Source organism: Pelophylax lessonae (genome assembly GCF_965119305.1).
Source record: "Pelophylax lessonae genome assembly, chromosome: 13".
Classification (NCBI taxonomy): domain Eukaryota; kingdom Metazoa; phylum Chordata; class Amphibia; order Anura; family Ranidae; genus Pelophylax; species Pelophylax lessonae.
Window position 1 is genome coordinate 64635535 of NC_138780.1, and position 16955 is coordinate 64652489.

A 16955-nucleotide genomic window follows, 5' to 3' on the forward strand; every position below is an offset into this window, starting at 1 on the left:
GCGTAAATACTGCTCCAATGTCTGATTAGTCCTTTCCGTCTGGCCATTGGTCTGTGGGTGGTATGCTGAAGAAAAGGACAGTTCAATTTTTAACTTTTCACAAAGTGACTTCCAAAACTTAGAGGTAAATTGAACCCCACGATCAGATACTATGTTGGCAGGAACTCCATGCAGTCTCACAATTTCCTTAATGAACACCTTGGCAGTATCTATGGCCGATGGTGTGCCCTTCATGGGTAAGAAATGTGCCATCTTGGATAGCCGAGCCACGACTACAAAGATGGTGGTGTGGCCTTCGGATGGGGAGAGTTCCACAATAAAGTCCATCAATATAAGTTTCCAGGCCCTGCCTAGAATCGGCAAAGGTCTGAGTAGGCCCCAAGACTTAGTTCTGGTTGTCTTGTTCCGAATGCAGGTGACACAGGTCTTGACATATTTCCTACAGTCTTTCTCCAGACAAGGCCACCAGAAAGTACGCTTAAGCAGTTCAGTAGTCTTGTGGATACCAAAGTGTCCAGCGAGTATATGATCATGGCAGAGGCCCAGAATATTGACCCGAAAATTTTCAGGAATGAATATCTTATTGTTGTGCCACAAAAGTCCATCCTTAGCTTGTAGAGTTATTCCGGGCGGTAATGGAACTCCTTCAGATGCCTGTTTGAATTGAAGTAGTAAGTCTTCTTGCAGCAACAGGAAGTTCCCAGAAGACAGGAATGTATCTGGGACCACAGATTCTTCTGCCTCACAGAACATGCAGGAGAGCGCATCAGGTTTAGTGTTCTTTGACCCCGGTCTATAGGTAACGTGGAAAGAGAATCTTGAGAAGAAAAGAGCCCACCTGGCCTGATTTCAAATATTTCGCAGCTCGCAGGTATTCCAGATTTTTATGATCAGTGTATACAGGATTGGATGAGCTACCCCTTCTAAGAGATACCTCCATTCTTCCAGAGCTGCTTTTATTGCCAAGAGTTCACGATCACCAGCGTCCTAATTCCTTTCTGCAGGAGATAGTTTGCGTGAAAAAAAAGCAACGGGGTGTAACAGGGCCTTGGCTCCTTGGCGTTGGGATAATACTGCTCCAACTGCTGATTCAGAAGCGTCCACCTCCAGGACGTATTGTAAAGCAGGGTCAGGATGTCGGAGCACAGGTGCGGAAGTAAACAGGGTTTTTAGGGTTTCAAATGCGGTTTGTGCCTCAGGAGTCCACTGGAACCAAATACCCTGTCTGGTCAGCTGGGTAAAAGGGGATATCATTGCAGAAAAATTCTTGATGAATTTCCGATAAAAGTTCTCAAACCCCACAAACCGTTGAACCCCTTTCTTGTCTGTGGGGGCCAGCCAGTGTAAACTGGCAAACACCTTTTGAGGATCCATCTTAATGCCCTCTGTAGAGAGGATTAGACTCAGGAATTGAATGTCTTGACGTCCAAATTCACATTTCTCGGGTTTAGCGTATAAGCCATGTTGCCTGAGTCGGGCCAGCACACTCCTCACATGTCCATGATGATCCTCTAAGGTAACAGAGAATATTAAGATATTGTCAAGATATACAATGACAAATAAGTCCAGAAAGTCTCGGAAAATGTCATTAATGAAATGTTGGAAGGTGGCCGGGGCGTTACAAAGATCAAAGGGCATTACAAGGTACTCAAAGTGCCCAAACGAGTGCGAAATGCAGTCTTCCACTCGTCACCTTCCCGGATTTGTACCAGATTATATCCTCCACGCAGGTCCAACTTGGTAAACACGGTAGCAAAACGAAGTCTCTGAAACAGTTCTGGTACCAGAGGTAAGGGGTAACGGTTTTTGATTGTAATCTTGTTTAAGTCCCGATAGTCCACACAGGGATGGAGAGAGTGGTCCTTCTTTTCCACAAAGAAAATTCCTGCTCCTGCCGGGGACGTGGAGGGGCAAATAAAACCCTTTCTCAGGCTGTCATCAATGTATTCCTTTAAAGCAGTGAGTTCAAACTCTGTGAGAGGAAAGATTCGTCCAAAAGGAATTTCGGCTCCAGTGAGGAGCTCGATTGGACAGTCATATGGTCTGTGAGGAGGAAGAGTCTCTGATCCCTTCTTACTGAAGACATCTAAAAAGTCATGGTAGAAAACAGGAACAGAGGAACGAGCTTCAGCATCAGCCTCCATGCATAGCAGCGAAGATGGTTTTTGGAAGAGGCAGAGCTGTTGACAGTAAGGGGACAGGAACTCAATCTCTCCTGTTTTCCAGTTAATACAGGGGTTGTGCGCCTGTAGCCATGGCATACCCAAAATGATAGGGAATAAGGGAGAGGTGATGACATCCAGACGTAATAGTTCCTTGTGGTTGCCAGATATGGTGGCAGGTAAGGGAAGAGTCTTTTGTGTGACAGGCCCTGATTTAATACGGGACCCATCTGCCAAATGGATTGCCAATCAATGAGATCTCAGTTGTAAAGGAACCTTGAGTTGGTTAGCAACTTCTTGGTCGATGAAGCAGCTACAGGCTCCAGAGTCAATAATGGCGGGTACCTGGATAGCCCCTTCTGGAAGTTGTAAAGAGACAAGGACAGTCAGGTGAGAGGAGTTGTGGGAACTCAATTCCTGGTTGATAGAGGAAAGAGTTAAGCACTTACGGCTCTTGGCAGGGCAGGATCTCACATAGTGCCCACTCTCCCCGCAGTACAAACACAGGTTGTTCAATCGCCAGCATTGGCGTTCTTCTAGAGAGAGTATTGGACGAAGCATGCCATGTATGTTTGGGGTGGTGAAAATTGCTAGCTAAGGTACATGTGCGTAGAGTTCATTATGACTATACAGGATTTTATTTTAGCCAACAGTTTGTGGAGCATAGTCATTGGCTCTTTACCAAGAGCGGGGTCTCCCCGTGTCCTAGGAACAGGGAGCGGCCACGATTACTGCACTATGCGCCCCCATGGGTGTGCGAGAGTTGCCATTCTGGGGCACCGCCATATGATATCGTCCCAAAACGAGAGCCGCACCGCTCTGCTCCGCCGTCATTTGATGGTGGGCGGGCGGCAAATGGTTAATTATTGACTTTCCCAGCTGTTCCCATCCTAGAATATATGATGCCTGCATGTTTTAGCCCCCAAGTGCATAACTTCTTTGCCTAACTTAATTAAATTAGTGTATTGAGGTCAACTTGTAAATTGGAGACATACTGTTAGGATATTTTGCCTCTACATAGCTTAACATCATCTGCAAACACTGAAATGGTACATTTAATCCCAAACACTATATCATTTTTAAATAGGTTCAAAACTAAGGGTTCCAACACTGAACCTTGGGGTACACTATTAATAACCTTAGACCATTCACAGTATTTGATATTTTTAAAAGTCAATATAAAGGAAAAGTAGTGATTAGCCACTTCACCCTCTGGATGGTTTACCCCCCTTCCTGACCAGGCCATTTTTTGCAATACGGCAGTCCATTACATTTACTGACAATTGCCCAGTCATGCGACACTGTAACCAAATAAAATGAATGTTCTTTTTTCCCACAAATAGAGCATTCTTTTGGTGGTATTTTATCACCTATGCATTTTTTTTTTTTTTGCGCTAGAAACAAAGTATGACCAACAATTTGGGGGAAAAAAACAATATATTTTACTTTCTGCTCTAAAACACATCCAATAGAAAAAAAAAATCTCCAATTTAGTCCAATACGTATTCTGCTGAGAATATTTGGTAAAAAAAAAGATCCAAATAAGCTTATATTGATTGGTTTACGCAAAAGCTATAGCGCTTACAAACCATCAGATATATTTATTTATTTTGTACTAGTAATGGAGGCGATCAATGACTTTTAGCGGGACTGTGATATTGCGGGGTATACACCGATCCAGTGTGAGGAGGAAATTGCGGTAACAGTGAGTTACCAATTACAGTAATAAAGCACAACACCAAGATTGTCACCAAAATAAAGAAGTCTGTAAGCCCATCAGAGTACCCGCGTACCTGTCTCAAGCTCATCAGAGAAATAGAGTACCTGTCTCAAGCTCATCAGAGAACCAGAGTACCTGTCTCACGCTCATCATAGTTACATAGTTACATAGTTAGTGAGGTTGAAAAAAGACATCAGTCCATCCAGTTCAACCTATGATGTGTGTGTGTTTGCTTTTAACCGTACATTGTGTACCCCTGTATGTTGTGGTCTCCAAGGTGCCCATCTAATAGTTTTTTGAAACTATCAATGCTCCCAGCTGATACGACTGCTTGTGGAAGAGAATTCCACATCCTTACCGCTCTTACAGTGAAGAGCATTTTAAGGTTAAACCGCCCTTCCTCCAGTTTCAGTGAATGGCCACGTGTCTTATTGTATCTCCTCTCTCTGAATAGTTTATTCCTTATGCTAGGGTCGCCAGTACAGTATTTGTACATTGATATCATATCCCCCCTCAATCGTCTCTTCTCCAGAGAGAATAAGTTCAGTGCTTGTAGTCTTTCCTCATAGCCGATGTCCTCCATTCCCCTAATTATTTTTGTTGCCCTTCTCTGGACTCTTTCCAATTCATGCACATCCTTCCTGAGGACCGGTGCCCAGAACTGGACAGCATACTCCAAATGTGGCCGGACCAGAGTCTTGTAGAGCGGGAGAATAATCTCTTTATTTCTGGAGTGAATCCCCTTTTTTATACATCCCAGTATTCTGTTGGCTTTGCTTGCAGCGGCTTGGCATTGCATGCCACTGCCAAGCCTGTTGTCTACCAGTACCCCCAAGTCCTTTTCCATCCTAGACTCACCCAGAGGTTCCCCCCTAGTGAGTAGCTTGCTTTCTGGTTTCTGGCCCCCAAGTGCATTACTTTACATTTTTCAACATTAAACCTCATCTGCCATGTAGTTGCCCACCCCGTTATTTTGTTCAGGTCCGCTTGTAAGGTTTCCACATCCTGCATAGAAGATATTGGCATGCCTAGTTTAGTATCATCCGCTAATACTGAGATTGTACTCGATATCCCCTCCTCTAGATCATTTATGAATAAATTAAACAGGATTAGTCCCAGGACAGAACCCTGGGGGACCCCACTTTCCACACCCGCCCAATCCGAGTACTCCCCATTAATCACCACCCTCTGGACTCTCCCCTGGAGCCAGTTCTCTATCCAGGTACTCACCCTATGGTCCATACATACCTTCCTTAGTTTGTACAGTAAGCGTTTGTGGGGAACGGTGTCAAAGGCCTTTGCAAAGTCCAGATACACCACATCCACAGGCTTTCCTTTATCAAGGTGGCAGCTCACTTCATCGTAGAAGGTTAATAGATTGGTTTGGCAAGAACGATTTTTCATGAATCCATGCTGATTACTACTAATAATACAGTTTTCATTACTAAAGTCTTGTATGTGGTCCCTTAACATCCCCTCTAAAATCTTGCAGACTACAGATGTTAGGCTGACCGGCCTATAGTTACCCGGGATACATCTCGGCCCCTTTTTAAATATTGGTACCACGTTGGCTTTTTTCCAATCAGCTGGCACCATACCCGTCTGTAAACTATCCTTAAAGATCAAGAATAATGGTCTGGCAATCACCTGGCTGAGCTCTTTCAGAACCCTCGGGTACAAGCCATCCGGTCCCGGTGATTTATTTATGTTAAGTTTCTCTAGTTTAGTTTTAAGTCTATCTTCTGTTAGCCATGGCGGTATTTCCTGAGGTGTGTTGTTTAGTTCTGCCTTACAAGCTAGGTTTGTGTAGCCCCCGATTCTTTTGTGAAGACTGAAGAGAAGAAATTATTTAACACTTCCGCCTTTTCTCTATCCTCAGTGGCCATATTTCCTTTGTCATCTTTTATGGGGCCAATGTGTTCTGGCCTCCCTTTCTTACTGTTTATATACTTAAAAAACTTCTTGGGGTTCTTTTTACTCTCCTCCGCTATATGTCTCTCGTGTTCTATTTTAGCCGCCCTGATTTCATCTTTACATTTCTTATTACACTCTTTGTAATGCTTAAATGCTGCCAATGACCCCTCAGCCTTGTATTTTTTGAAGGCCTTTTCTTTAGCACTAATATGCATTTTTATGTTGGAGTTTAGCCACCCAGGGTTTAGCTTTGCTCTTTTAAATGTATTTCCCTTTGGATCAGAGAAATAGAGTACCTGTCTCAAGCCCATCAGAGTATCCGAGTAACTGTCTCCAGCCCATCAGAGTACTGAGTACCTATCTGCGGCCCACCAGAGTACCTGAGTACCTGTCTCATGGGGTCATTTTTTGGGCATTTCCATTGTGCTAGTGCTCCAGGGCCTTCACAGGTGTGATATATAGTCAGGAAATTATATGTGTAATTTATGCTCCTAGAATGACTGACTCCTACCATGTCGGGCCTCTGTTTGTGGAAAGTTTCTGTAAAGTTTCACACATGTGGTATCGTCATACTCAGGAGCAGTAGCAGAATGTATTTTGGGGTGTCATTTTTGCTATGTACATGCTATGTGTTAGTAATATCATATAAATTGACAACTTTGAAGGAAAAAAAATAAGTTTTCATTTTCTTTCCACATTTTCCAAAAACTTGTGGAAAAAAATGACATGTTCAAAAGACTCATTATGCCTCAAAGAAAATAAGTTGGGGTGTTTGCTTTCCAAAATATGGTCATTTTGTGGGTGTTTCCATTGTCCAGAGCTGCAGGGCCTTCACAGGTGTGATAGGTAGTCAAGAAATTAGATGTATTTATGCTCCTAGAATGGTGATACTTGGATGTTGGGCCTCTGTATGTGGCCAGACTGTGTAAAAGTCTCACCATACTTAGGATGAGTAGCAGAATGTGTTTTGGGGGATTAATTGCAAGTATGCATATGTCATGTGTAAAAAATAACTTGTTAATACTAAAATTTTGTGTAAAAAAAAAAAAAAAGATTCTTAATTTTCCTAAGATTAGCGGGGAAAAAATTACAACTTCAAAAAACTCACTATGCCTCTTACTAAATAATTTGGACTGTCTACTTTCCCATAAGGGGTCATTTGGGGGGTATTTGTACTGTCCTGACATTTCAGGGCCTCAAGAAAGGTCAGTACATCAGGTGTGATCAATTTTCAATTAATGGTACCATAGCTTGTAGACTCAACTTTTACACAGACTAAATTTAAAAATGAAATGCACTTTACTTTACAAAAAAAATTACTTATTTGCAAAATTTTATAATAGAAACTAAAAAAAGTTTGTTTTTTTTCCCCAAAATTTTTGCTCTTTATTTTACTTATATCGCAAAAAAAAAAAACAGTGGTGATTAAATACCACAAAAAGAAAGCTCTATTTGTGTGAAAAAAATGATAAAAATGTTGTTTGGGTACAGTGTTGCATGACTGAGTAATTGCCATTCAAAGTGTGAGAGCACTGAAAGCTGAAAATTGGTCTGGGCAGGAAGGGGGTAAAAGTGCCCAGTATTGAGGTGGTTAAGCACAAATCCAAATAACAAGAAGAGGTTTGTTCCTTATTTTACAACAGTAAAGAGAACCAGACAAATCATTCCATTATGTCCCCGTCCCAGTGTTTAAAGAACCATTGTACTGCCTAATTTTAGATATATGTACTCGTACTTGCATACAGAGCAAGTTATGTAACATATAACTATTTTTAACCACTTAAGGACCGGAAGTTTTTGCCCCCTTAATGACCATGCCATTTTTTGCGATACGGCGCTGCGTTATTTTGTCACAGAGCTTTCTTTTGGTGGTATTTGATCACCTCTGCGGTTTTTATTTTTTGCGCTAAAAACAAAAAAGAGCAACAATTCTGAAAAAGAAAATATTTTTTACTTTCTGCTATAAAACATTCCCAATATAAAAAAGTAAAAAATCAAATTATTTAATCAATTTAGGCCAATATGTATTCTGCCACATATTTTTGGTAAAAAAAAATCCCAAGTATATTGATTGGTTTGTTCAAAAGTTATCGCATCTACAAACTAGGGGATACATTTATGTCATTTTTATTTATTTATTTTTTACTAGCAGCGAGTTTTAGCAGGACTGAGACATTGCAGGGGACAGATCGGGGCACCTAACTGACACTTTTGGGGGGACCAGTGACGTTACTACAGTAATCAGTGCTAAGAATATACACTGTTATTGTACTAATGACACTGGCAGGAAAGGGGTTAACACAAGGGGCGATCAAAGGGTTAAGTGTGCTCCTAGGGAGTGCTTTTGTAACTGTGTGGGGGATCGACTCACTGGATGAACACAGAGACCTGTGTTTCTAAATAGGAAGAACACAGGATCCCTGTGTTCCCCTGTGACAGAACAGCGGTCTGCCTTGTTTACATAGACAGACCGCTGTTCTGTCTCCATGGGGAGTGATCGCAGAGGGCCGGCGGACATCGCGTCCCCTGGACCCACTGATTGGTGCCCCCACTATCTATTGCACAGGTACGTCATTTCGCATAATAGAGCCGACCCGCCGCCATAAAACTACAGCGGCTGGTTAATAATAATCTGGGGGGGGGGGGGGACAAATATGGATAATCATTCACCTGAAGTACTGCAAACTACAGAAGAAGTTAGTGATATAATATCATAGTCATATAACATCTTGTTTTTCAGATTAATGTTGAAAGTGACGACAAAGTGTATGTCATGACTTTCAATACAAATCCAAAAATCAAATGTTTATTCCCCATTCCTCATAGTTGACAAAGCAGGGCACATACTAAACATATTTTTCAAAGCATATGTTTACCATTCTAACAAAAACTTCTCAGCTCCCCTCCCTAGTCTCCTTAGTACACAGACCTGGGCCTCTGTTCCGCCAGGTCATTACTTATTGTACCTCCTCCGACAGCTGCAGCCTGGCTGGTAAGAGTCTAGAACTTGGCTGCCGACACCTGCACACTAAATGTCCTATTGAATTGAATGGGATTTGCATAGAGTATATAGTAGGAGCAGGGTCCCATTCATATCATGGTGCACAGACATAGGCAGCCTACAAGCATGCAGGGTAGGGTGTGGATAAAACGCAGCTGTGTGCACTGAGGCGGCTAGGGAGGCAGACTCGGCCTAGGTTCACACTGAATGCGGGTTTATGCATGGATGTCTATTGAAATCGCCAAAAGTAGTGAAGGAACTACTTTTGGGAATCATCGTGTCAAGCGGTGCCAATGCTGGCAATAGGCTCCGATTTGGCATGCGATTTGACATATAAAATTGGCTGAAGTGATTTTAATTTAACACGTGAACATGCATTTTAACCGCTTCCCGACCACCCGTCGCCTTTTTACTACGGCAGGGTGGCTCTCGTGCGCAAACCCACATAGACCTACGTCGGACGCGCCGGGAAGCTAGGGGGCGAGTGCGCACCACCGGCGGCGTGCTCCTGCCCCCACTCGGCAGCGGGGAAGCCGACGCACGGGTCAAACGGCTCCAATTGCTGCCTGGCACCCGCGATTGTTCCCCGCTGAGAGAGAAGGACGGTCAGCTGTTGTAAACACAGCTGATCGTTCTTCTCCCTGCAATGATCATAGAGCCCATGTGATCCTTTTATATAGGATCACATGTCTCACATGTCTCTAGCGTCATTTCAGAAGCCCCGCCCCCCAACAGTTAGAATCACTCCCTTAGGCTCACATTTAACCCCTTGATCACCCACATAGTTACATAGTTACCCCCTTCCCTGCCAATGACATTATTACAGTAACAGTGCATATTTTTAGCACTGATTACTGTAGTAATGTCACTGGTACCCTCAAAAGTGTAAAAAATGTCAGTTAGGGGTCCGATCTGTCCGCCACAATGCCGCAGTCCTGAAAAAAAATCGCAGATCACGGCCATTACTAGTAAAATAAAAAAAAAACAGTAAAAATGACAAAAATCTTTCCCTTAGTTAGTAAACGCAATAACTTTTGGGCAAACCAATCAAAATACGCTTATTGTGATTTTTTTTACCAAAAATATGTAGCAGAAAACAAATTGGCCTAAAATGTTAAAAAATTTAGATTTTTAAATTTCATCATATAGCAGAATGTGAAAAATATTGGGTTTTTTTTTCAAAATTTGTTTTGTTTATAGCACAAAAAATAAAAATCGCACAGGTGATCAAATACATACGCACAGGTGATCAAAGAAAGCTCTATTTGTGGGGAAAAAAAGAACGTCAATTTTATTTGGGTAGAATGTCGCACGACCGCTCAATTGTCTGTTAAAATAACACAGTGCCAAATCGCAAAATAGGGCCTGGTCAGGAAGGGGGCAAATCCTCCGGGGCTTAAAGTGGTTAAAGACAGTTCAAAATTGGAACAATAAAAGCCTTGCAACATCGTCTGTCCATACCTTACATAGTAGGTGAGGTTGAATAAAGACAATAGTCCATCCAGTTCAACCTGTGTAGGCATGTGTGGCTGTAATCATCTCCCATACCCCTGAATGTTCTGATCCTTGAGATGTAAGTCTAAGAGTCTTTTGAAAGCCACCATACTACCCGCAGAAACCACCTCTTGTGGTAGAGAATTCCACAATCTTGTTGCCCTAACAGTAAAGAACCCCCCGCGTTGCCTGAGGTTAAAACGCTTCTCCTCTAATCGCATTGTATGCCCTCGAGTCCTCATGCAATCCCTTCGAATGAACAGCTTTTTTTCTAAGCTGGGATCCCCATTAAGATATTTATAAATTGCTATCATGTCCCCCCTCAGACGTCTCTTCTCCAGGGAGAATAAATCGAGCGATTGTAGACGCTCTTCATAGTCAAGGTCCTCCAATCCCCTAATTAGTTTAGTTGCCCTTCTCTGGACTCTCTCCAGCTCCAACACATCCCTCCTGAGGACTGGCGACCAGAACTGGACGGAATACTCCAGATGCGGTCGGACCAGAGTTTTATAAAGTGGAAGGATTATAGTCTTATCTCTGGAATGCATCCCTTTCTTTATGCATGCTAATATTCTGTTGGCTTTGGAAGCTGCCGCTTGACATTGCATGCTGTTTCCTAATCTATCATCAACCAATACTCCCAGATCCTTCTCCATTTTTGATTCCCCCAAGGGCTCCCCTCCTAACGTGTATTGTGATTTTATGTTTTTAGTCCCCAAGTGCAAAACCTTACACTTCTCCACGTTAAACCTCATTTGCCATGTCGTTGCCCACTCTGTTATTTTGTCCAGGTCATTCTGCAGGATATCTGCTTCATGTTGTGAAGTTATTGCCCTGCCCAATTTTGTGTCATCTGCAAAAACTGATATCGAACTACTGATCCCGACCTCAATGTTGTTTATGAATAAATTGAACAAGGTTGGTCCCAGGACTGAGCCTTGGGGGACCCCGCTTACCACCTCAGACCAGTCTGAGTATGCGCTGTTTATTACTACCCTTTGGACCCGCCTTTTTAGCCAGTTCCGTATCCAAGAGCAAACCCTGCTATCGATACCTGCAGACCTTATTTTATAAATCAAGCGCTTGTGGGGAACTGTATCAAACGCCTTAGCGAAATCTAAGTACACCACATCTACTGGTCTGCCCCTATCTAGCTCACAGCTCACCTCCTCGTAGAATGTAAGGAGATTGGTTTGACAAGAACGCCCATTTGTAAACCCGTGCTGATTACTGCTGATGATGTTGTTGTCCTTAGCAAACTCTACAATATAGTCCCTTATCATCCCCTCCAGAAGTTTACATACTACTGATGTCAAACTGACAGGCCTATAATTTCCCGGGATATGCCTCTGGCCCTTTTTGAATATTGGAATCACGTTAGCTTTCTTCCAATCCCCTGGTACATCTCCTGTCCTAATACTGTCAGCAAAGATCAGGAACAGTGGTCTCGATATAACTTTACTGAGTTCCTTGAGTACTCTCGGATGTATGCCATCCGGTCCTGGTGATTTGTTTGTGTTAAGTTTATCCAGCCTTTCCCTGATTTCCCCCTCTGTTAGCCATGGTGGCAAGTCCTGTTTATTACTACTAACCATACAGTCATGGTCAGTGTACCCCTCCTTTTCCTGTGTAAAGACTGACGAGAAAAAAGCATTTAGCACGGTTGCTTTTTCAGTGTCCTCTGTAACCATCCTCCCATCATTGTTAATTATGTGTGCAATATGCTCTGCCTTAGTTTTTTTGCTGTTGATATATTTAAAGAATTTCTTTGGGTTTTTTTTACTATCCTCCGCTATTTGTCTCTCAAAGTTGATTTTAGCCATCTTGATTTCTTGTTTACTTTTCTTATTTGCCTCCTTGTATTGCTCGAAAGCCGATACTGTGCCCTCTGATTTATACTTCTTGAAGGCCAATTTTTTCCCCCTAATAAGTTTTATGACGCTACAGTTTAGCCAGCCAGGTTTGGCTTTGTCTCTTCTAAATTTATTTCCCATAGGAATGCTCTGCAAGATGCCTTTGCCTAATATGTTCCTAAAGCATTCCCATTTTTCCTCTGTGGTCAGGGATCCCAGGGTTTGGTCCCAGTTTACCTTTTCCATCATTGAGTACAATTTTGGAAAGTTTGCCCTTCTGAAGTTTAGGGTTCTTATGTTCCCCACTTGTCTTGTTATGTTGTTATTTACACTAAATGTGATCATCCTGTGATCGCTAGAGCCCAGGTTGTCCTGGACTCCTACCTCCGAGATTATGTCTGGGTCATTAGTGAGCAATAGATCCAGGACTGCGTTTTCTCTGGTGGGGGAATCCACCAACTGTGACATGTAATTATCCAGTAAGGTTTCCGTGAATAGGCGGGCCTTCTGTGAGTGTGCAGTCCCCTCTTCCCAGTCAATGTCGGGGTAATTGAAGTCCCCCAATACGATGACTGATCCCAATTTTGCCACTTTACCCATTAGTGCTAAAAATTCCAGCTCTACCTCCTCTCCTTGGTTAGGTGGCCTATAGCAAACCCCCACAATTACTTTCCCCTTTTCTCCTTCCCTATGGAGTTCAACCCACACAGATTCTAAATCCATGCTCATCCCATCCGTAATGTCACTCCTTTCTGTCACCTTTATATTGTTCTTGACATAGAGACATACCCCTCCCCCTCTTTTTCCTACCCTGTCCTTCCGGTACACCGAATACCCTTGGATATTGGCCAGCCAGTCATGTGAGTGGTCGAACCAAGTCTCTGTTATTCCCACAAGGTCTATGTCCTCCTCATGTACTAATATTTCCAACTCATCCATTTTATTAGCTAGGCTCCTGGCATTAGCATATACACCTCTTAGTTTTACGGAAGTTAAACGTGATTGGCGGTTATGTTTATTCCTGTTTGGTCTGAGGTTCCATTAAAGAAAATTAGATTTATAATATATAATGACTATCAGGGTGGTATAGTACATTTTTGCTATGTGTTTTTATTAGGCTAGTTACTACGCCTTCCTGTGTTACTACAGTATATATTGTAAATTATTATTCTTCATTTTTCTTGCAACAAATTGCTTCTGAAAAGCTACATTTTGCACAAATAAAATGCAGTGTAACAAAGAGCAAAGACAATGGCTTATTCCGTCTATTCTGTTCAAGAACACTCTGATTTACGCAGGCACTTTCATGTGGAAACTCTGTTGTTTAAAAAGCCCTCTTTCCCACAATTTAAGTATAGTGTGAGCACCAAGAGGAAGGCGCTGTCATAATACTAACACACAGCAACTGAGCCTCACACAGCTTTGTTTTTGTGGGATTGGAATGCAGATTTCGTCAGCTCAGACAAAATTGGATTGTAATCTTAACACTTAGAAATAATTATAATTTCCGACTTCTTGTTGTTTTAACCACTGTAAGGTCAGAAACAATCAGATTATAGTACTATTCCATGCTGACTTCATGAAAGACTAATTTTCACTGCAATTTACCAAGTGTGTTTGAGTAGTTCTTGATCATAGACTTACTTGACATGTCCAGATAAAACAGCACTGATATAGCTAAAACCTCAAACAAATATTAACCACTTTACCACTGCTCACTAGAGCTCTACTGCGGCAAAGTGGTTAGTTATCGTCTAGCAAAGTAGACCTACGTCGCCAGACACTCCCCTTTCTCAGCGGCGCCGGAGGCTCGCTCCCGCTGTATTCAGTCACAGCTGGAGTCGGGCCAGGGGAGGAGCAGCGGCGATCGCCGCTGCTCTTCCCCGATCGTCGGGGAATCGAGTCTGGAGATCCGCTCGCTTGTGTAAACAGAGCGGGCGGATCTCCTAAGTGACAGGCAGGGTCAGATTGCAGGGTTCAGCATAGCTGAACCTGCGATCTGTCCTTGTGTCACTCAGTCACCTCCCCCCACACATGTCCGTAAGCACCAGGCATACATTAACCCCTCCCTCTCCAATAAAATTAACCCCTTCCCTGCCAGTGTCTTTTTTACAGTAACAGTGCATATGTATAGCACTGATTACTGTAGTAATGTCACTGGTAACCCCAAAAGTGTGAAAAATGTCAGTCAAGGGTCCGATCTGTCCGCTGCAATGTCGTAGTCCCGCAAAAAAATAAATCGCAGATCGCTGCCATTACTCGTTAAAAAAAAAACACCAAAAATGACAGAAATCTTTCCCTTAGTTAATAAACGCAATAACTTTTGGGCAAACCAATCAAAATACGCTTATTGTGATTTTTTTTACCAAACATAGGTAGCAGAAAACAAATTGGCCAAAAATTTAAAAAAAATTTGATTTTTACATTTTTTTGGGGGGGAATTTCATTTAAAAAAATTTGAAAAATATTATTTTTTTCAAAATTTACGCTCTTTTTTTGTTTATAGCGCAAAAAGTAAAAATCGCACAGGTGATCAAATACTACCAAAAGAAAGCTCTGTTTGTGGGGAAAAAAGGACGTAAATTTTGTTTGGGTACGGTGTTGCATGACCGCGCAGTTGTCAGTTAAAGTCGCACAGTGCCGAATCGCAAAAAGTGGCCCAGACGTAAGACAGCAAAATCCTCCGGTGGTAAAGTGGTTTATCTAATTGACAGCTTGTTAAAAGCAAAACTGAGGCACAGGATATATTTTCTTGATATTGTTTTTTTTATTTTAAGCTAAACATGCAAGAGATATCAGTTTGATATAAATAAATCACAACTAAAGTATATATTGTGTGTCTTTGTGACATGGGGTAGTTAGCTCTCATGGTAGATGCTTTTATACAGTGAATCCACAGCGGACAGGAACTGTAGAAAGCAAAACGACAGTCCACATAAAGTTTCCCATGCAGGGAATCTTCTCCAGCTTCAGCAGTAGCTCAGCAAACATTGCAAGGATGGGGCAGTTACAACGCAAAAAGGAGGCAGTCACTCAATGTGCAGAAATTTTCTCTTTTCTTTCACAGGTACACCACCTATAACATAATGCCTTTTCCTGGCTGCACTTCCACACACAGCCAACAGTTCCTGACATGAACTCACTATTAGAGCAGAAATCTGGATTCCACCATCAGTTGTCCGCATCCTCCACCAATTGTGACATGGGGCAGTTAGCTATTGTGGTAGATGTGTTTAAACAGTGAATCCACAGCAGACAGGAACTGTTTTTTAATGGCCTGGTAGCCCACTTTTATTAAAATGGCAGAAAGCAAAACAACAGTCCACATAAAAGTTTCCCATGCAGGAGATCTTCTCCAGCTTCAGCAGAATACAAACACTGGAAAATACCAAGCCACCTGCCTCATAAGCTCACTTCGCTTTACAGTGGTGATCTAAAGTTTGGGCACCCCAGGTAAAAATTTGTATTAATGTGCTTAAAAAAGCCAAGGAAAGATGGAAACATCTCCAAAAGGCATCAAATTACAGATTAGACATTCTTATAATATGTCAACAAAGGTTAGATTTTATTTCCATCATTGACACTTTCAAAATTACAGAAAACAAAACAATGGCGTCTGCAAAAGTTTGGGCACCCTGCAGAATTTATAGCATGCACTTCCCCCTTTGCAAGGCTGAGACCTGCCAGTGTCATGGATTGTTCTCAATCATCGTCTGGGAAGACCAGGTAATGTCAATCTCAAAGGTTTTAAATGCCCAGACTCATCTGACCTTGCCCCAACAATCAGCACCATGGGATCTTCTAAGCATCTGCTTTCCGTCGGTAATGACCGATGCGGCTCGGGAGCCGCTCAATCGTTACCCGGGTGAGCTGGAGGGGACGTCCCTGTCCCCCGCTGCCTTCCGCGGCTTTGCTCGGGTCTCCCGTCCCACCGGCTGGATGGAGTCCCGATCAAAGCCTCCATCAAGAGTACCTGTCACCTGCATATTGGAGTCACAAGGGATGTTTACATTGCTTGTGACAGCAATAAAAGTAAACAGATTTTTTTTTTTTTAAAAACCTGTGATAAAGTTAAAAAAATAAATAAAATAAATAGTAAAAAAATAAATAAAATTTTAGCCACCCCCGTCACCGTTAGCTCGCGCACGAAAGAAAGCATATACGGAAGTCGAGCTGCAAATGAAATCACTGTTCAAACCACACATGTGAGGTATCGCCGCGATTGCCAGAGTGTGAGCAATAGTTTTTAAAAAAAAGAGCTACACTCTAACTCTAAACTGGTAACCAATAAAATGTTTTAAAGCGTCGCCTATTGAGATTTCTATTGACCGTAGTTTGTCGCCATTCCACGGGTGTGCGCAATTTTAAACCATAACATGTTGGGTATCTATTTACTTGGCGTGACATCATCTTTCACAATATACAAAAAAATGGGCTAACTTAACTGTTTAGTTTTTTTTAAATGCAGTGAAATGTGATTTTTCGTAATTTTTCCAAAAAAATGGCGTTTTAAAGACCACTGTGCAAAAACCGCGTGACAAAAAATATTGCAATGACTGCCATTTTATTCTCCAGAGTCTTTGCTAAAAAATATATATAATGTTTGGGGGTTCTAAGTAGTTTTCTAGGAAAAAAACAGAATTTTTGTAAAATCTTACCTGTAAAATTCCTTTCCTGACAGACTCCATGGCAGCATACGTATCGGGTTTGGCCCCGCCTCCAAACCTACCCATAGGACCTCACTCCCATAAATCTTTGCTCCTGTTCAGCACACGTGTTCTTCTTTTGTCCTCCAAAGGATTACCTGATAT